The sequence below is a fragment of the Trachypithecus francoisi genome, unplaced genomic scaffold (genome assembly GCF_009764315.1).
Source record: "Trachypithecus francoisi isolate TF-2019V2 unplaced genomic scaffold, Tfra_2.0 Lachesis_group16, whole genome shotgun sequence".
Classification (NCBI taxonomy): Eukaryota; Metazoa; Chordata; class Mammalia; order Primates; family Cercopithecidae; genus Trachypithecus; species Trachypithecus francoisi.
In genome coordinates, this window is record NW_022681461.1 from 51,144,569 (window position 1) to 51,169,313 (window position 24,745).

Genomic DNA, 24,745 nt, shown 5'->3' on the forward strand with positions numbered 1-24,745 from the left:
TGTCGTCAACTTCCGATGACTGGCCACTACGCTCCTCACCTTCAAGGTTCTCCTCCCTTTTGCAAAACTTCTTGAACCACCACTGCACCACATTCATTAGCAGTTCCTGGGTCAAATGCATTATCGATGTTGCGAACACCACTGCTTTACGACCCATTTTGTACTTGAATAAGAAAATTGCTTGAACTTGATTTTTGTCCAACATCATTTTCGTAATCTAAAATAAACATAAAATAAACAATGAGTAGTAAATCATTAGCAAAAACACTAGAGTGAGAAATGCCCATTAAAATGATGTATAACATAACCACATTTATTTAAGAATGTATTCCTATATCAAATGGCAAATTCCAACAATGCAGAAACCGCAATTACTTTTGCACTCACCTAATATATTTAAGCACATGCTCCTGGATTTTGATTAGCTCTCTTAGTTATACGGGAAAAACTTCTGAAATACTGTGCATTCTTTGCTATGCAATATTTAACTATGAATTTCTGACTATTTTGCTATGGATGCATTTATATTTTTGTGAAAATTAATTTCTAGGGTATGTATCCTCAGTTACCATAAGTAAAATTTGAAAATACTTTCTGAAACAACATTTTAAAAAATCAAGTTATTGTCACTTTTACTACTGTGTTTTATTACAGCCTAATTCTTAAATATTATAAATTATATATGGCATATATTTTTTATTAAACTTACTGAGAAACAAAAGCTTTTGAAGATTTTGAAAACTCTATGAGATGTTTCTGAAGGCCTCTAGCAAAGAAAACATTTGAAATGTGGAAACACTAAAAGATCACACATTAAAAAAATTGATTCCTGCCAGGAGTACCATCTCTCAGTAGGTGGGCTTTTCTTAGAAACTCTCTTTTTCTCTTCATTCAAAACAAGGTCAAGAAGATGTGTCTTCTTTTGCAGTGAGAAAGATCAGCAAATTAAAAAAAGAAAACCTGACTGTGGGAATATGGAAGACTATGGGACTGTGGGAGAATGTCGTGATCCATGCAAGCTCACTGCTGGTCCTGAGGTGGGTTGGGTTAGTATGTGGTCGCTGAGCTGTGTGACTATATTTGTTTTCTAGGGAGCTGGGTGGCTTAAAACAACAGAACTTCTTTGTCTTCCAGTTCCAGAGGCCAGAAGTCCCAAAGTAAGGTGTTGGCAGAGCCACAGTCTCTCTGAAGACTTTAGCAGGTGATCTTCCTTGCTTCTGCCTAGCTTCTAGTGGCTCATGGCAGCCCTTGGTGTCACTTCATTTATACATGCTTCATTCCAATTTCTGCCTGTGTCTTCACATGGCATTCTCCTCTGTGTGTCTGCATCCAGATTTCCCTTTTCTTATAAGAACCTCAGTCATTAGACTAGGGTATACCCTAATCCAGCATGACTTCATTTTAACTTGATTATATTTGCAAATACCTTTTTTCTAAATAAGGTACCCGGGGTTAGGACTTTAACATATCTTTTTTGGGGACAGAATTCAACCCCCAACATTGACAGAGCAGAAAGAAAATGTGACCAGTTCTATTCACTATGCTGCCAAGTGACCATGGGTGAAACCCCTGGAATCCTGGATACTCAAAAGGTGTTCTCCAGACCAGCAGTATCAAACATTACCTGAGCCTTAATTCAATATACAGAATTTCAAGCCCCATTCCAGATGTACTGAATCAGAACCTGTACGTTAACAAGATCCCCAGGTGATTTGTATCCACATCAAATTGGGCTGAGCACCGCCTAAGAACAGTGGTTCTCAAAGTGTGGGTTTCACCTGTGATAAAAGAAAAACTTCAGCTGAATTAAATTTAAAGGAGTTTAATTGAGCAATGAACTATTTGTGAGTCGGGCAGCCCCCAGAATCACAGCAGATTCGCAGAGACTCCAGTGCAGCCATGTGGTGGTGGAAGAAGACTTACAGACAAAAAAAAGGGAATTGACATACAGAAACTGGCAGTGAGGTACAGAAACAGGTGGATTGGTTACAGGGTGGTGTTTGCCTTATTTGAACACAGTTTGAACACTCAGCAGTCTATGAGTGGTTGAAGTATGGCCACTGGGATTGGCCAGGACTCAGTTATTGTTATAGATGCATTGAAAAGTTTTTTCGTTTAGGGCAGGCGTTTTCATTTCTGGCTTCACAGAACTCTGCATGACTAGGCCTCACCCCTGGAAATTCTGGAGATCTAGATCTTTTGGAAGCTCTACAGTGGGTTCTAATGCATAGCCATAGTGAGACCCCTTTGCCTTAGGGAGAAATAATTGATGGTTAAATTAACTTACTCCTAAGTTAGGTTTTCAATTTTGTCTATTAAGCTAGGTTACAGTTATCCACAAGAAGCCAAATATACAAGTCCTTCTCAGGCCATATTTGGTTTCCTTTAACACCTGTGAGCTTGTTAGAAATGCAAAGTCAGGGCTGGGCGCGGTGGCTCATACCTATAATCTCAGCATTTTGGGGGTCCGAGGTTGGCAGATCACCTGAGGTCAGGAGTTCAAGACCAGCCTGGCCAAGATGGTGAAACCCTTCTCTACTAAAAATACATAAATAGCCAGGCACAGTAGCATGCGCCTGTAATCCTAGCTATTCGGGAGGCTGTGGCAGGAGAATCACTTGAACCCAGGAGGCAGAGGTTGCAGTGAGCCGAGATCATGCCACTGCACTCTAGCCCTGATGACAGAGTGAGAGTCTATCTCAAAAAAAAAAAAAAAAAGGCAAAGTCATGGGTTCTATCCCATTTTGGTAACCCAGAATCTCTGGGCATAGGCTCCAGGAAACTGGTGCAACAAACTCCCCAGGTAGTTCTTACACACTTAAATTTTTGAACCGCTGATATGGTTTGAATTTGTGTCCCTGCCCACATCTCATGTGGAATTGGAGAAGGGGCCTGGTAGTTGGTGATTGGATCATGGGGGTTGATCTCCCCCTTGCTCTTCTCATCATAGTGAGTGAGCTCTCGTGAGATCTGATATTTTACAAGTGTGTAACTTCTCCTTTCTCTTTCTTTCTCTCCTGCCACCATGTGAAGAAGGTCCTTGCTTCCGCTTCACCTTATGCCATGATTCCAAGTTTCCTGAGGCCTCCCAGTCATGCTTCCTGTTAAGCCTGTGGAACTGTGAGTCAATTAAACTTCTTTTCTTCATAACCGCCCAGCCTCAGGTAGCTATTTATAGCAATATGAAAATGGGCTAATACAACCACTGATGTGAAGAAAAAACTCCAGAACTATCACAGAAAGGCAGGTGGCAAAGAGAAACACTTGCCCGAGCATAGGTGTGGAAGGCATCACACATAAGGAACTATGAGGAAAAGCCAGTCCGGCACAGGGTAAGTGGGATGCCATTGCTCAAGTCCAGAAAATTCATGTCATGGTATTTCGGCACAGAGGCAATGGAGGTCAGAGAATACCTCAGATGATGGGGAAATAGTTCGTGGTTGTAAAAAAAAGGACACCAAGTACGGGACCCACAATTGCCATTTGAGAAGAATTTTTTTCATTTAGGGAAGGGGTTTTCATTTCTGGCTTCACAGAACTCTGCATGTCTGGACCTCACCTCTGGAAATTCTGGAGATCTAGACATTTTGGAAACTCCACAGTGGGTTCTAATGCATAGCCCTCTTGGGACCCCTTTACCTAAGGGAGAAGGAATTGATGATTAAATTAAGCCATAGATGTTTGATGCAGAATATAAATTGCTCTATAGTAGACTGTACATGTCCATGTAATGTGTCTATAGTAGCTGTTTAGTAAGCCTCAGAGAGCAACTGTAGTGGGGTTTTTTTGGTTCTATTAATTCTTTATTTCCCAAAGTCCAAATTAAAGAATCCTTTCCTGAGGCCCAGAGGCCCTAAAAACATGATAGATCCACTCAATCATCCTCTCATAATTTGCTGATGATACAGACTATCCTTTACTGAGGCAGCCGGATCAATAGTCATACAACAGGGATGTAGGCTCGCTGGGCATGGCCATCCATTTGTTAAGTGTATGCTGTATGGTAGATGCACCTGATAGTGATAACTTAAGCACACCCTGAGAATGCCCTGTATGGCAGATGCACCTGAATATGTGTTTGGAGTTCTGAGCTAAGGAATCCAGGAATGGCCAATCTGAAAATTCATTCCTTGTCTATGAGGAGCATCTAAATCCCTGGCCTGTCCTGTGGAACATGGGCAATACAGGGCAACGAGGCCATTTGTTTTGGGTTAAATGAAGATTGCCAGGTAGAGGCTGTTACGGGGAGAGTGCTAAGTGAAAATGCTATATAAACTGCGTGTTTTTCTCTGGCCAGCCTGCTACTACTGGGTCATCCCTGTATGTAAGTTTCCTGCTAATAAAACCCTATGTCTCTGGGAACAGAAAAACAAATAGACAAACAAACACACAAAAACCAACCCCCAAACCCCTATGTCTTGTTTTCTGGCTCTGGGTTTCTTCTTTGGCATCATGAACCTACTCCCATCCCTACTGATGTTAATAGGGGTCTGGCATGATATATGTATGTGTGTGTGTACATATGCATAAGTGAACAAAGTAGGCAAAAATGCCTGTCTTCATGGAGCTTATGTTCAATTGGGAGAAGATAGGCAGTAAACAAATAATTAGAATTTATTTTTTTATCAGATGTAAATAAAGCAGGTACACAGGATAAAGAGTGATGGGGTGTAGAGGGTTACAGTTATATAAAGTGATCAGGGATTGCTTGAGTGCCATTCTAGACTAAGTAATTTGAGACATGCTGTATTATGGACATTGTGTTTTATATCAAGAAGGAACCAAGACAGATTCAAGAAGTTGCCTTCTCCTATGTCCTCCTTTTCACCCAAGAATCCTTGGGAATCCAGAACTGGGCTGTCCGGTGTGATAGCCACCAGTCCATGTGCTACTTAAATTTAAATTAATAAAATTAAATAAAACTTCAAAATCAATTTCTCAGTCACACTAGCTATACTTCTAGTGCTTAAAAGCCACAGGCCTAATGTCTACTATATTGGACAGCAAAGAGAACCTTTCCATTATTGCAGAAAGTCCTGTTGGTTAGAGCTGCTCTTGAATGAAGTGGGACAGTATCTTAGACAAGGAAAATGGCTTAACAATGGGCACAATGACCTTGTTTCAACTGCTGATTAAAGGAGTTCCCTTCTTTAAGGAAATACATGTGACTAAGATTTAACGAAACATAACATAGAAAATAAGTAGCAACATTTTAGAAATATTTCTTTCTAAAAGGAGTTATTGTAGAGTTTAAAAAATAATGATGTTAATTAGTACATTTAAATTCAACCTCACCCAGAGAAATGTACATGCCCAATTGTAAACTGTAAATAATTAGTTTACAATTTGCCAATTGTTATTTATGAACTATTTGTAAATAATTGGTTTCTTGTGCAAAGGAAGGTATCTTGTTAGCTAAGCAATCATTTTGCTCCTCATTCAGTCACTCACCAGCGAAGAGAATCTTTTCACTGTTTTTAAAACTGAAGTTAGTTGTCAATTCCAGCTAGAAACATGAAAATAAAAACAAAAACACGGAATAAATTGATACTGAGAATGTAGTCCCAAGCTTCACAGAGACTTGAAGACAATACTAAATAAACCATGTTGATAATTTATGATTGTTAGTGGACTTAGGTGGGGGATTGAAGTGGGGAGGAGATAACAGGAAGTCTAAGAATAGGGAGGGGCCTCTTCTAGGGTGTCTCTACTTAGTGTGAGAGAGAAGGCTATTAGGAGTGCATCTTGATAATTTCTGCCTCATCGTTCTCCCTGCTAGGGTCTGAATGTTTGTGTCCTCCCAAAATTCGTATCTTAAAATCTTAACCCCTAAAGTGATAGTATTAGTGTTAGGTGTCAAAGTGCTAGCAGCCCTCACTCTCAGCGTCTCCTCCGCCTCAGCATCCACTCTGGCGGCACTTGAGGGTCCCTTCAGCATGCCGCGGCACGGTGGGATCCCCTCTCTGGGCTTGCTGAGGCCAGAGGCCCCTCCCTCTGCTTGCCGGGAGGTGTAGGGGGAGAGGCCCGGGCGGGAACCAGGGCTGAGCGCACTGCGCTCGCGGGCCAGTGTGAGTTCCAGCGGGCACGGGCTTGGTGGGGCCCCCCACAGGGAGTGGCTGGCCGGCACCGCCGGCCCAGGGCAGTGACGGGCTTAGCACCCTGGCCAGCAGCTGCGCCGGGTCCCCCAGCAGTGCCGGTCTTCGGGCGCAGCACGCAAATTCTCACTGGGTTTGGCTGCCTCCTGGGGGGGCAGGGCTTGGGACCTGCAGCCCGCCATATCTGAGCTCCTCCCCCTGCGGTGGGCTCCCGCGGGGCCTGAGCCTCCCTGACGGGTGCCGTCCCCTGCTCCGTGGGGCCGGGTCCCATGGACAGCCCAAGGGCTGAAGAGTGCAGGCCAGGCGCGGCTCAGGACGGGCGGGCAGCTCTGCCTGCAGCTCTGGTGCAGGATCCACTGGGTGAAGCCAGCTGGGCTCCTGAACTGGATGGGGACTTGAAGAACTTTTATGTCTAGCTGGAGGATTGTAAATATACCAATCAGCACTCTGTGTCTAGCTCATAGTTTGTGAATACACCAATCGGTACTCTGTATCTAGCTAACCTAGTGGAGACTTGGAGGAGCAGCACTCTGTGACTCTGTGTCTAGCTCAAGAATTGTAAATGCACGAATCAGCACTCTGTGTCTAGCTCAGGGTTTGTAAATACACCAATCAGCACTCTGTGTCTAGCTCAGGGTTGTGAATACACCAATTGGTACTCCGTATGTAGCTAACTTAGTGGAGACTTGGAGGATTAGCACTCTGTGACTCTGTGTCTGGCTCAAGGATTGTAAAGGTACCAATCAATACGCTGTCAAATTGGACCAATCAGCTCTCTGTAAAATGGACCAATCAGCAGGATGTGGGTGGAGCCAGATAAGGGAATAAAAGCAGGCTGCCTGAGCCAGCAGTGGCAACCCATTCAGGTCCCCTTCAACAGTGTGGAAGCTTGGTGCTTTCGCTCTTTGCAATAAATCTTGCTGCTGCTCACTCTTTGGGTCCACGCTGCTTTTATGAGCTGTAACAGTCACAGCGAAGGTCTGCAGCTTCACTCCTGAAGCCAGTGAGACCACGAACCAACCCGGAACAACGAACAGCTCCAGACGTGCGGCCTTTAAGAGCTGTAACACTCACCGCAAAGATCTGCAGCTTCACTCCTGACAGCGAGACCACGAACCCATCAGAAGGAAGAAGCTCCAGACGCATCTGAACGTCCGAAGGAATAAACTCCGGACACCCCATCTTTAAGAACTGTAACACTCACCACGAGGGTCCGCAGCTTCATTCTTAAAGTCAGTGAGATCAAGAACCCACCAATTCCAGACACATTGGGAGGTGGGGCCTCTTGGGAGGTGATTAAGTCATGAGGGTGGAGCCTTCATGAATGGGATTAGTGCCCTTATGAAAAAGACCAAAGGGATGCTCTTTTCACCACATGAGGAGGTAGTGAAAAGACAGCTGTCTATGAGTCAGAAAGCCAGCCTTCACCAGATGTGGAATCTGCTTGCACCTTCCTCTTGGACTTTCCAGCCCTTCAGAACTGTGAGAAATTTCTGTTGTTTATAAGCTACCCCATTTATGATAATTTGTTATAGTAGTCCGAACTAAGACATTCCTTTTCCCTCTGTTTTCCATATCTGCCCTCACCTTTATCCCATGCCTTTCTCTATTCTCATTCTTCTAGGAAACCACATAAAACATCCAGAATTTCAAATGGGCATGCTGAGGATTGGGATGGTTCCAGGTGGAAGACTTGTTCCTGCTTCCCTAGCTCGAGTTTAGGATTTATTGAGAACAGAAACTGCCAAGTTTTTAATCATAGTCACAATCTTCTTTATTAGGCTGATAGTCCTATCATCTGTCTGCATTTAAAAGATAGCCTTTCCAAGCAGGGCACAGTGGCTCATGCCTGTAATCCCAGCATTTTGGGACGCTGAGGTGGGCAGATTACCTGAGGTCAGGAGTTTGAGACCAGTCTGGCTAACATGGTGAAACCCCGTTTCTACTAAAAATACAAAAAAGTTAGCTGGGAGTGGTGGCACGTGCCTGTAATCCCAGCTACTTGGGAGGCTGAGGCAGGAGAATCGCTTGAACCTGGGAGGCAGAGGTTGCAGTGAGCCGAGATCATCCCATTGCACTCCAGTTGGGGAACAAGAGCGAAACCCCGTCTCATTAAAAAAAAAAAAAAAAAAGATAGCCTTTCCTTCTGGACAGTGATAATCCTAAAAATAGTTTAATATTTTCTCTATCAAATGAAGCAGTCTGAAGATTATTCTTTGAACAAAGTTATAAGAATACTGAGCTTAAAAGATGTTGATTATACAGTCTATTTAAAGATACATGCATGCATATGTTCATTGCAGCACTATTCACAATAGCAAAGACATGGAATCAACCTAAATGCCCATCAGTGATAGACTGGATAAAGAAAATGTGGTACATATACACCATGGAATACTATGCAGTCATAAAAAGGAATGAGATCATGTCCTTTGCAGGGACATGGAGGGAGCTGGAGGCCATTATCCTTAGCAAACTAACATAGGAACGGAAAACCAAATACTGCATGTTTTCACTGATAAGTGGGAGCTGAATGATGAGAACTCATGGAAACATTGGGGAGAACAACACACACTGGGGGCTGTGGAGGGTAGAGAGAAGGAGGGAGAGCACCAGGAAGAATAGCCAGTGGATGCTGGGCTTAATACCCAGGTGATGGAGTGATCTGTGCAGCAAACCACCATGGCGCATGTTTACCTGTGTAACAAACATGCACATCCTGTACATGTACCCATGAAATTAAAAAACTTTAACGTTCATATGGAACCAAAAAAGAGCCTGCATTGGCAAGACAATCCTAAGTCAAAAGAACAAAGCTGGAGGCATCACGCTACCTGACTTCAAACTATACTACAAGGCTACTGTAACCAAAACAGCATGGTACTGGTACCAAAACAGAGATATAGACCAATGGAACAGAACAGAGTCCTCAGAAATAATACCACACATCTACAGCCATCTGATCTTTGACAAACCTGAGAGAAACAAGAAATGGGGAAAGGACTCCCTATTTAAGAAATGGTGCTGGGAAAACTGGCTAGCCATAAGCAGAAAGCTGAAACTGGATCCTTTCCTTACTCCTTATATGAAAATTAATTCAAGATGGATTAGAGACTTAAATGTTAGACCTAAAACCATAAAATCTGTAGAAGAAAACCTAGGTAATACCATTCAGGATGTAGGCATGGGCAAGGACTTCATGTCTAAAACACCAAAAGCAACTGCAACAAAAGCCAAAATTGACGAATGGGATCTCATTAAACTAAAGAGCTTCTGCACAGCAAAAGAAACTACCATCAGAGTGAACAGGCAACCCACAGAATGGGAGAAAATTTTTGCAATCTACTTATCTGACAAATGACTAATATCCAGAACCTACGAAGAACTCAAACAAATTTACAAGAAAAAAACAACCCCATCAAAAAGTGGGCAAAGGATATGAACAGTCACTTCCAAATGAAGACATTTATACAGCCAACAGACACATGAAAAAATGCTCATCATCACTCGCCATCAGAGAAATGCAAATCAAAACCACAATGAGATACCATCTCACACCAGTTAGAATGGCAATCATTAAAAAGTCAGGAAACAACAGGTGCTGGAGAGGATGTGGAGAAATAGGAACACTTTTACACTATTGGTGGGACTGTAAACCAGTTCAACCATTGTGGAAAACAGTGTGGCGATTCCTCAAGGATCTAGAACTAGAAATACCATTTGACCCAGCTATCCCATTACTGGATATATACCCAAAGGATTATAAATCATGCTGCTATAAAGACACATGCACACATATATTCACTGTGGCACTATTCACAATAGCAAAGACCTGGAATCAACCCAAATGTCCATCAGTGAAAGACTGGATTAAGAAAATGTGTCACATATACACCATGGAGTACTATGCAGCCATAAAAAAGGATGAGTTTGTGCCCTTTGTAGGGACATGGATGCAGCTGGAAACCATCATTCTCAGCAAACTATTGCAAGAACAGAAAACCAAACACCGCATGTTCTCACTCATAGGTGGGAACTGAACAATGAGATCACTTGGACTCGGGAAGGGGAACATCACACACCGGGGCCTATTATGGGGAGGGGGGAGGGGGGAGGGGGGAGGGATTGCATTGGGAGTTATACCTGATGTAAATGACGAGTTGATGGGTGCTGGTGAGTTGATGGGTGCAGCACACCAACATGGCACAAGTATACATATGTAACAAACTTGCACGTTATGCACATGTACCCTAGAACTTAAAGTATAATAATAAAAAAAGTAAATAAAGTTGATTATAAAACCAAATAAAAGAATATATTTAATTTTAAAAATATTTTATATATAAATATAAAATCCTCTAATATATTAATGTTTTAATACTATTTAATATGATAAATCTTTTGATAAATTAGTATTTGTGATTCAAATAATTTTATTAATCCAGAAAATTGAAAATATTAAGTCACAGAAACCGAATTAAAAGTTGCTTAAAAATATCAGATTTCCGGAGACATCTTAAAGTGATACTAGTAACCAACTCCAAATTAGTTATTTATGTAAATAAACTGTTTCTTGGTACTGGAGTCTTCTTGTGAGCTGTTCAATAAATAGAAGACACCTTTGGATTTCAACATTGATGACCTCCCATGCGCAGTTGCTATAATTTTGGTGTTATAAGTAGTCATTAATTCCTTGAAAATAATTTTTTAGTCTAAGTATGATGTTCCCCCTTTGCAAGAGTGAATGGCCCTCCTTCCTGGTTTCCTGCTTCAAACACACCTCTGTCTTTTCTATTTGCTGATAAAATCTGCTTAGGAGTCTCTCCAAGCTGCTTTCATTCCAAAAAGATAGGCAGACATTCAGGCTGAAAGTGTTGAATATCTGCTGTAACATTTCTTATTTGGCAATGAGGGCACTTCCCTTTGAAAACAGGTTACTTTTAGAAACCTGGTAGAATCTGAAGGTGCTCCTTTCCTTTAGGCATTGCAGAGGAAATTTTTCTCCTAGGTTTTTTAAATGCTGTAAAATCTCCCAGTTGCCCTTGCACCTTTGAAAGTGACAGTCCAGAGAGAATGCAGTAGTGGTGAGAAGTAGTACCAAGGCTCAATCCAGCAAGCATTGACTAGTCATGTTGAGCTCCTTCACACTGCTGCTCCTTCCTGTAAGAGAGCTCGGGTATAGATCAGCTCTGACTGCAGGCTCCACATCTCCACATTTATATATCTGAGGAAGCTTTGTTCTTGCATGGTATTTCAGGATACCTCTACTGGTACTTTCATATGGTCTTTGCCACTTTTCATTTACTATTTTCCAATCATAAACAAAAACTTTGTAGCATCACTAGACAGCAATACACACATTTACTTTTATAATTGTGATGGATATAAACTATCTTCTATGAAAGATCAACCATCAGTTACATAAAAAAGCAGTGGATATCATTGCCTTAATTTGCATTTTTATGCATAGACTGTACTGGCTTGACTTCATCTACTTACGCTTGTTCTTGTTCCAATCAAGGATGACTCTGGGTGAAATGCTTGTTTGGATATTTGGCATGGTTTTCAAGGCTTTGTTTTAGTTAATTGTATTTTATCATAAACTTGTATTTCAAAGCCCTTCAAACATGGCACATTGTTTAACCTCTTTGCCAACTTCTTGATGTCTAAGGTGAGGAAAATATTATCACAGATGGTTGTTAGCAAGATTGGTGACTGATGATTGACACGGAGGAAGTGCTCAATCAATGCTTATTACCATAATGACCACAATCACCATCATCCTCTTAGGGAGAAGAAGGCCTAGCTGCCCCTGCCACTGACACACTTCTGTCTGGGGTTTTTGCTCTGTAAGGGCAAGAATGTTGCAGAGACTTGTGGATGAATGAGCACTGAAGCCAGTCGAGATGCTGTTTTAAAATCCTTTGAGATTTTATGCTTTGTAATTGATTTAACTAGGGAAGATTGTAGTGTTGAATGCACTGTGAACACCAACAGTTGATCAATGAGTAATATTACCAAGAGAAAGGAATGAGGTGAGGGGGTGACATTTATTGAGAATAAATTATGTGTGGGCACTGTGCTAGATGATGTGCTGCTGTATACAAAGCAGGCCAGAATTGTCTGAAGGGAAAAACTAGTCATCATGAGAATAACTAAAATGAGTGGAATAAAAAATCATCATATGATATTAAAGACAATAACAATCATCCTATATGCTGAAGAGTATTTTTATATAAATTCTCATTATGGACTAAATGGATAGCAATTATACGATCCTCATTTTACGAGAGAGGAACCTGAATCTCAGAAACTCAATCTTACCTGCTAAGATTGGGTAAAGATTAGAGGGACTGTGCTCAAAATTGGAGATGACAAAGAGGTTTAATCCCAGATCAATTGGTGCTAGTCTTAGGGAGTGAGAAGGATTCAGAGGGCTTCATTTGGACTAGGTGAAAAGAGTGCTGTAACCCGCTAGTACTGTTTGCTGTGGGGTGAGGCCGCCCCCCTTCAAGCTGCCATCCCCATGTAAATGTTAAGCTATCTTATATATGTGTCTTGTTTGCTTGAGCATGAATGAAATAGGATGTAAGTCTGGAGTGAATAAGGGGAAATTATACAGCCAATATAGAAAAGGTGACCAGACCACAAACTATGAAGGAAACTGAAAAAATGGTAGTGATTTCTATAGGCTAATCCTGTTTTTACAATCTGAATTAGAAAACAAAAAACACCACTTTTTTCTTTTCTTTCTTTTTCTTTTTTTTGTCATGGACAGACAATTTCTTTTTATATATTTATTTATTTTTTATTATTATACTTTAAGTTCTAGGGTACATGTGCATAACGTGCAGGTTTGTTACATATGTATACTTGTGCCATGTTGGTGTGCCAGAAAATTCAGGGATAGTGATTTATAATTGAACGTCTAACTGTGCTCATGGGGAAGTCCCATAGCCTACCAACGTTCATCTTTATGGAAGACGAGCCTGAGCATGCAAGATGGTCACATCTCTCAGAGTGCTTGTGGGAGGTCATGAATGGAAATTAAAAGCTATTATCTCAAATATGAAATGGCATCAAAATCCTAAACTATGCAGTCCTAACTGCAGGGCCAGTCAGCACCTGCTTCACCATAAAAGAAAAAGGCAAACCACCATCTCTTTGTATTTTTACTGCCTGCCCTCCACGTTAATGTGCTACGTGTGCTTGCCTTTGCTTAGCTAGCGGTGGAAAACCACTTCCCCTCTCTGTGGCCCTGAAAATGACAACCATATGTTGTTCCAGTCTTTTCTCTCAGTTTTATTTTCCAGGTCTTAACTCATGATTGCCCTCTGGGTTTCTGTAATGGTAAGGGAATGTTTTCAATTGAAACAAGAGTTCCTGCCAAAATGAAAGAACATGAAAACATGATTCTGCATCACATATTTGGTAAATCCTCTACTCTCCATTTGAAATTCAGAATTCAGGGGTTAAATTACAAGAGCGCTTTCAAATACAGCTTTAAAAAACTGTGTTTATCTGAAATCACAGGCAATCTTTATAGGAGCCTAGGTATTAAAACTGTTTAAATGCAATTTTTTGAGAAGACTTTTGAATGGAAATGGAGAGTCTATTGAAATAAAAACTTTAATTAAATCATCGTTTAGCTATTATGAAATAAAGACCTGATTTCATTAGTGCTTTCTAAGTTGTAGTTGCTGTTAAACATTTTAAAACAAATTGTTTTACTAATTATAATAAAAAATGACTCTCGAGTTCTTGTGTATTAACTCCTTTAGTGGTACCCAGGAAATTCTGGGTGTAGAATCTTCTCTTCTTTTTTCCATCAATTTAATGAATTCCTGCTTATCATCAACATGAAAGTCTGTTTGTATTTAACAAAATTTCGGTTTTCCTCTTCTAAATCCTTTATATTCTCTTATTAATCTTTGAGTAGAGGTGAGTTACCTGCATAGCCAATAATAACAACTAACATTTGTTAAGCACTCCTTATCTTATGTATCAGAAACCGTGCCAAAGGATTTAGATGTAATATCTCGTTCCTTAAATGTTCAGATGTGGATCATTAATTCGCCAGTTTTTAAGGTAATGAAGCTGGACCTCAGAGAGATTAAGAAATTTGTCCAAGTCACACAATTTATAAATGTTGGAGCGAAAATTCAAACATAAATGTTTTTTAATCCAGGCCTTCTGTTTTAGATCTATAAAACCCAGCAGGAAAAGTCCTTTACCTTCACTTATAATCTTAAAGAGAGATAGAAACCAGATAAAACATTAAAACTTTGAGTCATAGAAGTAAAAATCACATAGGCTCAAGCCTCTGAAATCCCCAATGGATCCCTAAGAAATCCTGTAGAGCGATTTGCCCAGATGAGCCAGCGGCAAAGAAGGGAAAGGTACTGAAGCCTCCTAAATCCCAATCTGGTGCATTTTCTACTAACGATGTAGGCTTATGAGTGAGTAATTATATTTTAAAATTACATCAAGGTATAAAGTAGTGTCATTATGTGATTTTTAAAAATTAAGTTTGGGCTTATAACTATATCAAATAGAACTTATGCTTGTGTTCTCAGTTATCTTGTTGTCAGGGACATTGTGTAGTAAATAGACTGTCTGTCAGGAGACAACTAGAGTAAATGACTCATTAGGATTGTGATAGGATTGGAGACAATATATTTCAGTCCTCAAAACTGAGATAGCTTTATTATTACTACATGATTATAAAAATCATTACCTGCTACTGAATGTGTTAAATATTCAGAAAAAATACAAAGAAGAAAATTCATTCACAAATTTATCAGAGATTTTTACCTTACTATTTTTATATGTTAAATTCTAGGCTCTTTTCTATTCATATATGTATGGATTTTCCCACAAAATGGGGTTATAGTATGCATATTGTTTAGAATGTGCCTCTGTCACTTAACAATATGTTGGCTATGGAATACTTTCTGAGTCAACACACAGAAATCTAGCATAACTGTTCTTAATTAGCATAATTTTTATTAGCATAATTTTTAGTTTTTGATAGTTAGAAATTTATGTTTTTCTTCTAAATTTGGAATATTTACAAAGTCTGAACCAATAAACACCCTTGTATAACACCTTTTGAAAATTTGTCTAATTATTTCCTTAGGACAAACTTATAGAAAATGACTTGCTGAATCAAAGGGAATATAGTTTTAAGGCTTTTGGCAGCCTTATTTTCTGCTGCCCTCCACTATCATACCAATTGCTAAATATTTGAATATCTAGAGTAATATAATCTGAAAATTATATTATTTTGTATTCAATGGACACTTTTTTTTTTTTTTTTGGAGACGGAGTCTCGCTCTGTTGCCCAGGCTGGAGTGCAGTGGCTGGATCTCTGCTCACTGCAAGCTCCTCGTCCCGGGTTTACGCCATTCTCCTGCCTCAGCCTCCCGAGTAGCTGGGATTACAGGCACCCGCCACCTCGCCCGGCTAGTTTTTTGTATTTTTTAGTAGAGACTCAATGGATACTTTTTATGCTAATATTGGGTACTTGTTATTTCTAAAGCATGGAGTCAATGACTATTGGTTGCTTTTCGAGTCTAATTGATGTTTGACACAGATTCCTTCACTTTTCTAAAAAGCAATCTCTCTAAAATAAATTTATAAGGGATATTCTTATTCTCATTTACAGATGGGAAAACTGAGAAGAAAGGACATTAAAGGAACTGACTTTATTGACTCAAGAGAAATTATTTTTTTCTTTCCAACCTAGACCAGGCACTGATCAAAAGTAGTGACTGGCTCTCATCAAATGGAAGAGTGCCAGATATTCTAAGATTGATCACTTTTTGTGATTCTTCTTCTCTTTTTTGGGGGGGGGAGTTTGCAGATATTTAGTTTTACTTTTATTAAAAATAGTTTTATAAATAAATATTTTATTCACAAATACTATGTGTTCAATACTGATGTTAGGTACACTTACAACAAGTCTATCCTGTTTCACCTGCTTAAAGTACAAAAACAAGCTCACATTTTTCTCTCTAGAGTTATTACTGCATCACATGCACACAGTGCAAAAAAGATTTATACAATGCAATTAAATGAAAAAACATTCTTTCTCACTTTTCCATCCCTACTTCCAATCTACAGAAGCAACTTGTTTTTCATTTTGTTTCTTTTCTTTTGCCATTTATTATATACCATGTAAATCTATATAATGTACCAAAATCTTTATCGATTTACCAATTTAGTGTTTGTGTTTCAATTTAACGACTTCATGTTCTAACTATAGTTTATTTATATCAATGTCCACCTCTCCTCTTTTCTCTCAGATTTTGTTGGATGTTGCTACAATTATTTTTATAACTATTACCCATTCTCTATTTCTTTGTTTTCCTTATTAACAGAGGCAATGTGTCCAGCTATAAACACTCACATTCCAAGGCTCCATTTGAAAGGTCAGGAACTCTGAGAGATCGTCCACTTCCTAATTCAGATAACACACCTCTTACTTCTTGATGAAATGTGGAGGCAATGCTTGCAGGTACAACCGTCATGTTATAGCCATGAGTTGACAAATATAACAGTGACATGGTACAAATAATGGAGCAGAAAAAGAGTGCCCAATTTCCAGGCACATTGTTAGAAAGCCGGCCTGCTCTAACTGCCTCCATCTAGATCTTTTGTAGGTAGAGAAGATAAACCCCTTTAGTTTACTGCTAATAAGGCTATTTGTTAGTTGTAGCTGGATGCATTCCTAACAGAAATAGTTATATTGTTTTCATTCTTCATTGGTTTGTCATTGGTAACTTTATAAGTATAATAAAATAATATAGTGTGGGAATACATATGAGTATAATGACACACTTAAATCTCTCATTTCTTGTTTTATCCTCATTAGACAACATCTTATGACTGATTCCACTCTTTAATCATGTGTTTACTGTTATATTCAAAGAGATGCTGGAATGAGGAAGAGGTTAAAGAGAGATTATTTGCCATCTTGAACTAGGAATATCCATCTCTTTTGTATACTTAATTGGCTCAAGCTTCACGTGACCTAGAATATTTTCCCCTTTCCTCTGGGGTACTTTCATTCTGTCATATAGCTCAGATGCTCCAAAAAGCCAGTGTTTCTGCCAAAGCATGGATAGCAAGATGCCCCACACTACAATGATCTTTGTTAGCTATTATGACCCTGTGCTACTACAGACCTGGACTTGCATTGCTGGAGTTTTCAAGTGTATGTTCACATTTATCCATTATTTTCAAAGCACATTCCAAAAATGACTGGATCAAGAGAGATGTGTTGTCAGTCACATGAAGTGCCTGGAAGATGCTTTTGCTCTTCTTGCATGGTATTCAGCTGCCAGTCCAGACTCTTCCATCTCTCATGGTGCATTTCCTCTTGAGGAGCCCTTGATGACTCCTGGGAGCAGAAAGTCTCTACTCATCAAAACCAGAACAATTGGAGGCTTCAGAATTTTTATTTTTATTTTTGGCTGGAGCTGTCTTCGTTCTGGGGGATTGTGTATAGTAAAATGGAAGTATTGGCAGCCAGTAGGTTAGATGAAGATGAAGATTGCCTCTGGTGGAACCAAGGGGGATTTGGAAAGGGTTTACCTTTCATGCAGATCTATGAGTTATGTATTCAAGTATTCATTCATTCAACAAATGTTGATAGGCGGGCGGTGTGGTGCAATTAGTTAGTTGTGGAATCAGAAAAACCAACATGTCCTTGAATACTTCCCCTGCTCTTCACCAACCCTGGAACTTGAAGCAAATTCCTTAATTCTTTACTACTTGCTTTCCTCCTTTCAAATGCAATGAAAGTGCTATGTTATAGCAACTCAAGGGTTAGCAATAATATATGTAAAATTCTCTCTCTCTCTCTCTCCCCCTTCTAATCATGGAGCAATAAAGGTGTGATTCCTGAGTGGCCCAGTCCCCCTGCCTCACTCAGGGAGAAGTATAAAGAAAGGAGGGGAGAAAAGATTTCTGATAGAGGAAAATCTCTAGTTCCTGTTCCTAAGACCCCTGAGCTGCCCTTCCTGCAACAATTGCTTTGATGCTATGAGCAATTCTATTCTTGCAACAGATCCCATTTTTACTTACTATGGTTGGAGTTGAGTTTCCATCACTTTCAGCTGAAAGGGTCCTGAGGGTGGCAGCTGAAATCCTCCTCTTTTCTTTGAGGGCATGTGGATTGTTGGGTGAGAATAATGAAGGTGGAGGGAGAGAAGGCAGGTTCATCACTATGGTTAAAGCAGATTGGTATTTGTGACTGAGTGTCTGCTTTGCCAGCTAGGGTACCCAGTAGTGGGTGTCAAGAAGGACCTATCTTCATTCTTTGCTTCAATAGCTCTCTAAAACCTCTGTGAACACACTTATCTTACCTTGTAACTGCTCATCTTCTGCAATAGGACTGAGCTCCCTGAGAGCAGACCTTATGGCTCTAATGCCTTGAATGTTATAAGCTGTCCAACTCACATGTGTAGAATGAATAGTGTGTAAATAAATATACAGAAAATTAAGAATTCCTCAATTGTCACTTATGTGAATGTGTCCTAAATGCAGTCTTTCCACTTAATAAATGAAAAGAGTTACTAAATAGTACTATTGGCCTGAACCAATTAAAGTTTTGCATATCTTAGAACCTTGCCTCTGCTATTTACTCACCAGTTAAAGCAAATTATTTATCAGTCCTCAGATCTCTAATCTGCACTTTGACAAGTGTATTTTTTTTTTTTTGAAATTCAAATGCTGTATTGAGAAAGATATAATCCATGCAGAGGGCATTATGACTAGTGTGCTTCTAGGTTAACTATTTGGCCAGGATGGAAATAGTATTGCAACTAGTTGAAGATCATTGTTTTGGAGCACCTCCAGACCTTACTACTGTATGGTCAGACCTGGGGGAAAGAATGAAAATTTATTTCCTTCTACTTTGGTTTAGTCGATAGGCTATTCTCTACTGGAGACAAACTGTGTTTAACACGCAACCAGGTAGGTGACCACTTCATATCACAGCAAGGTGCAATCGGGCAGTGGGTTCCACAAGGTCAGTCTTCTCCCAGTTGATCGATGGCAGCAGTTCATTAAGGTCAAAATGTCAGAAATGTAAATAGTTCTTTCACTGCTTCCCTCCACCACTGTTTTCCCTTTGGCTTATTATCATTTATCACTTCTGGCAAATCAAAAAGAGGGAGAGAAGGAAAAATCAGGAGAGTTTTTAGACTGTTGGTGAAAATGCTGCTGCTGAATAAGATGATGTCTCCTTGGAAGTTATCACAGCTTTATAGCCACAATCCCTTCTCAGAACCTTTAGAAGGTTTTTTGGCCCTGTCTGAGTGTCCCCACGTTATTCCGCTGGTGGGTTGCCTGTGTTTTTCCATTCCCAAGTAATGATTGGATAAGGAAGTAAGAACAGAATAGGGAACAGAGGCTCATTAGGGACGAGTGACAGCTCCCTGTGACAAGACATCTAACAGATGAAACATTGTTCCTGTCATCCTTTTCATTTTTGCATTTATGTGTCTGGGTTACCAGGAGATAAGGGAGAGAGATCAGTCTTGAAGTCCAGTGTGGGGCACCAAAGCTAATGAGATTTCAAGTGGGAGGCTGAGTTCCGGCAATAATATCTGTGAAACTGAGCAATGAAAGACAGAAAGCTTATTGAACATGCAATCAGAAAATAAGAGCCTAGGCCGTTTTCTAATTATATGAATATATTTGAGATGCCCATGCACTTTGTGTTAGGCTCTATCTTATTGACCAGACAATTACATGATCATGGTGTCATGGTGTTGTTTTTAATTGCAGAGATATTTGTCTGAACTATCTGGGAATTTCTACAGATTTTGTGAAATTTTAATTTGGATAGGGATGGGATGCTTTAAAATAGAGGCTCCTATATTTCAGCAAGAGAATAATATATAACAATTGCCTGCAAAGAGGGAAAAAGCTACCATTTATTGATAACTATATGCCAGGAGTTTTTCTGGACAAATCCTACACAGGTAGTAGGTGCATAGAGGGTTATTTACCTCCCCCACTTCCTTCTTCATACATACCTCCCAAGCCAATGGGAACCTGGGATGAAGTCGAGGGTTTTGAATGAAACAATTTGAAAGTGAACCCTTCTTTGTCAACTATTACAGAAAATCTTATAATATAACCCAGGGAAGTTGAGCACTCGTGACTTAATAAACACAATTAAACCATAAGAAATAAGAACAAATTTAGATAAATGGAAAGAAAATGAATTTTTCATGCATATCACATTTATTATTTCAGGGGTGGGGCTTATAGTAGGAAAATAATCCGTGGAACTCAAAGGTATGTTGGAGTTTAGGAGAGATCCTGTTGCAGCCTGGAGGGGAGGAAGCTGTATTGAATGTTGCTTTTCTCCCTTGTGTGGCCTACTCTTCCCTAATAGATGCTCAGGTGCCACATATGCCTGACAGACACCAATTGGTCTAAACCCAGTTCGCCAAATATAAAATATATCATACTTTAAACTATTTATAAGGCTTATAACAAATATAATGGAAGAAGTTATTTTAATAGCCCTTGAAGATTTCTGTGGCATTTTATTATTTTAATTTTTTTTAATTGACAGATAAAAATGGCATGTATTTATTGCATACAACATGGGGTTTTGAACTATATATACATTGTGAAATGGTTAAATCTAACAAGTGCATTATCTCACATAGTTATTATTTTTTTGTGGTGAAAACATTTAACACCCATTCTCTTAGCATTTTTCAAGAATATAATGTATTATCATTAACTATAGTCACCATGCTGGTACAATAGATCCTTTGAACTTATTCCTCCTATATAACTGTAATTTTGTATTTTTTGACCAGCATCTCCCCAGCCCTCTCCTACTCATCCCAACTGTCCCTGCTCTGGCAACCACCATTCCATGCTCTGTTTCCATGGGATTAACTTTTTTATATTTTACATGTAAGTGAGATCCTGTGGTACTTACAAGGCCCTGTGTTGGACGAAGTCATACATCCCATTTTTGCATTTACTTCTCATAGAAATCTTGAAGAGTTTGGGGTATGATTGTTTCTAATTTATGTAACTTGCCCAAGACCATACAGGTACAAAGTGGCAGAACCCACAGTAGCTCTCAGGTTTGTATTACTTCATGCCCTGTGTTTTTTCCATCAGAGTATAGGAAACTTTAAAAATACAAAACAAACAAACAAAAAAACTTTGTACTTTCAATGCACAGATTTTCAATTCATGCATTTCTAGATTAGTAAATCATTTTCTGCTTTGAAAGTTATTTGTTTTACTTCTGGACTTTCATAAAAAGAAAATGAGCCAAGAAATTAAAAAGTGAAAGGAAAGAGAAACCTTCTGTGTATTTTCATTAAATAATGTATGCCATTTTAGTTTTTAAACATTCCTATGAGATAACAAAAGCAGCTTGTGTCAGACTTGAGAGGGAAACTGCGCACAGGGCTGTCTTGCTAGTACATGGATAAAAATGTAGTGGTCAAGAGAAGGAAATGCAGCCTTGCCAAGGGAAAAACGATGACTCATGATTCAGAGAGTTGCTTACGAAAACCTTTAGAGAAAATATTCTCCCTAGAGTCTGGCAAAGGAGCAGATGGGAATTTCCTGCTCTTCTCTTTAGAGAAAGGAAGAGAGATCGAGAGTTTCCTTCTGCACGGGGATGGAAGGAGACCAACTGCTTGAGTGAGGACAGCAGCCCTTTCTGCAAAAGATCCCCACAGGCCACTGGACATTAGTGCACCTACTTGGAACAAAGCCAGGAGCTGTTGTGCTGCTACATTAGCCGCCGGGCAGTAGAGCTTCTTGTTCCTTCTCTAAATTGCAATATTTGTGCTATGTAGTGGGGTAAAAATAGCATTTTGGGTGGTAGTAGATGATTACAAGTAGTTAAGAGTATGATCCCTGGTTCCAAATATGTCTCTGTTCTTTACCTACTGTGGATTTGGTCAAGTTACTTAACCTTTCTGAGCCTCAGTTTTCTTATGTATAAAAAGGAGAGAACAATACTTTCCTCATAGGGATTCTCTGGATGATTGAATAACATGGACTATCTATCATCTATCTATCTATCTATCCATCCATCCATCTCTCTGTCATCTTTTAAGCTAGATAGCTAGATAGCTAGTTCATCCTCAGCAGATCCCTTGCAGAAAGTGAGTCCTTAAGAAATGTAGCTGTTATTGTTGTGTTTGCATTGTACTATCATTGCAAATATTTCCATTATGAAGACACAAGTTAAAAATAGATGCCTTGATGATTTCTCATGAAATTAAATATGGAATTACTGCATGATTCAGCAATTTTATATCTGTGTACACAGCCCAAGAAGTGAAAGCTGGGACGTGAATAGATATTTGTATACCCGTATTCATAGTAGCATTATTCACAATAGCCAAAAAAAAGGAAGCACACTAAGTATCCATCAATGGACAGATGAATAAACTAAATGTGGTACACACACAAACACACACAGTCTTAAAACAAAGAAATTCTGAAACATGCAACAACATAGATGAAACTTGAAGACATTATATTGTACTAAGTAGAATAAGTCAGTCACAAAAGGACACAGATTATATTATTAGTCATATGAGGTACCTAAAGTAGTCAAATTCATAGAGACAAAAAGTAGAATGGTGGTTACCAGGGGCTTGGAGAAGGACAAATGAAGAGTTGGTGTTTAATGGGTTCAGAGTTGCAACTGAAAAAGATGAAAAAGTTCTGGAGATGAAGAGTGGTGATGGTTGTACAACAATATGGATGTACTTAATGTTACAGAACTTAAAATGTAACTTAAAAAGGGTCTAAATGCTACATTTTATGTATATTTTGCCACAATATAAAAATGGGAAAAATCATTTCCTTAAGCACTGGACTTTGTAATATGTAACTTGTATTGCACTTGGTGCAGATATGCAACGTGTGAAGTGCTCTCGACTTTTTCCCCCATAGTTTTAGCATGCGGGGATCACGATCCACTCCTTGGACTATCATTTAAAATATGATGGAGTATTGCAAATGTGCCATAAGTAAAAACCTTTAATAATCTAACCTCTAACTGACAATGAACTTAGACTGTAAGGTAACTTTTTATTTCTAAGAGCCTGTTGATTTAATCTCATCTTGGAGTCTCATAAAAGAGATCTTAAGACATCAAACGATGTATGTTGAGTTTAACAAAGGAACACAACAAGATGCTTTGGCTCCATTTTATTTATTTTTCAGTAAATATATACTTTTTTATTTTGTGAGAGGTTTCAATGAAGTACAATGACATGTAATAAACTGTACGCATTTCAAGTGGACACTGTGATAAGTTTTAACATGTATATACACCCAGGTTACCATCAACACAATCAAGATAGTGAAACTGTCCTTGTCCCCTCAAAAATTTTTTTGTGTTGCTTTGTAAACTCTCCCTCCATCTCATTCCTCAATACAACTGCCCCCACCCCCAGATAACCACTAATCTGCTTTCTGTCATTATAGATTAATTTTCCTTACTAGAGTTTTATAGAAACAGGCCAATACAAAATTTATTTCCTTTCCCTCCCCTCCCCTCCCCCCCTCCCCTCCCCTTCCCTTCCCTTCCCTTCCCTGTTTTTTGAGACAGAGTCTCCCCTGTCACCCACACTGGAGTGCAGTGGTGCAATCTCTGCTCACTACAACCTCCACCTCCCGGGTTCAAGTGATTCTCCTGCCTTGGCCTCCCGAATAGCTCGGATTACAGGCAATCACTATCATGCCTGGCTAATATTTGTATTTTTGTAGAGATGGGGTTTCACCATGTTGTCCAGGCTGGTCTTGAACTCCTGACCTCATGTGATCTGCCTGCCTTGGCCTTCTAAAGTGCTGGGATTACAGGCATGAGCCACTGTGCCTGACCCTATTTTCTTATGTTCAGCATACTTTTTTTCTGGAGATTCATCCATGTTGTTGTGTGTATCAATGATTCATTCCTTTTTATTGTTGAATAATATTCCATTGTATGGATATACTACAATTTCTTTAATCATTCATTTGTGATGGACAAATAAAGTGCCCACAAACATTCATATACAAGTCTGTGTATAGACACATCCTTTCTTTTCTCTTAGATAAGTACTAGAGAGTCGACTGGTTGGATCATGCGATAGGTATATGATTATCTTTTTTTATAAACTGCAAAAATGGTTTTCCAAAGTCATTGAACCATTTTTTGAAAGTTATAGTTGCTCCACATCTTTGCCAATCCTTGATATGGTGAGTCCTTTTAACTTCAGCTGTTCTAATAAGTACGTAGCAGTGTCTTATTGTTGTTTAATTTGCATTATTAAAGGTTAAGATATTTGTCTTTTCCTGTCTTGCTTGCCATCTCTGTACCTTCTTTCCTAAAATATGTGTTGAAATCTTTTGTCTGTCTTTTATTGGGTTATTTGTTTTCTTATCATTGAATCTTGAGAATTCTTTATGTATCAATATAAGTTCTTTATCAGAGAGGTGACTTGCAAATATATTCTCTCAGTCTGTGACATGTCTTTTAATCCTCTTAAGACAGTCTTTTGAAGTGGACTCCATTTTTTAAAAATTCATAGGCTAATTGTTGGGGGATATAATTTGAATAATGTATTATAGGTTTTCTAGGAACACCCTCCACG

The 24,745-nt window shown here is 39.3% G+C and overlaps 1 long non-coding RNA gene across 1 annotated transcript; it reads left to right on the forward strand.

Moving 5' to 3' along the window:
- The first annotated feature begins 923 nt into the window (after positions 1–923).
- On the forward strand, positions 924–13,754 carry LOC117098641. The gene is made up of 4 exons (XR_004443507.1): positions 924–1,037; positions 1,135–1,201; positions 3,037–3,120; positions 13,396–13,754. It is a non-coding gene; the product is annotated as an uncharacterized LOC117098641 (long non-coding RNA).
- Positions 13,755–24,745: the final 10,991 nt, after the last annotated feature.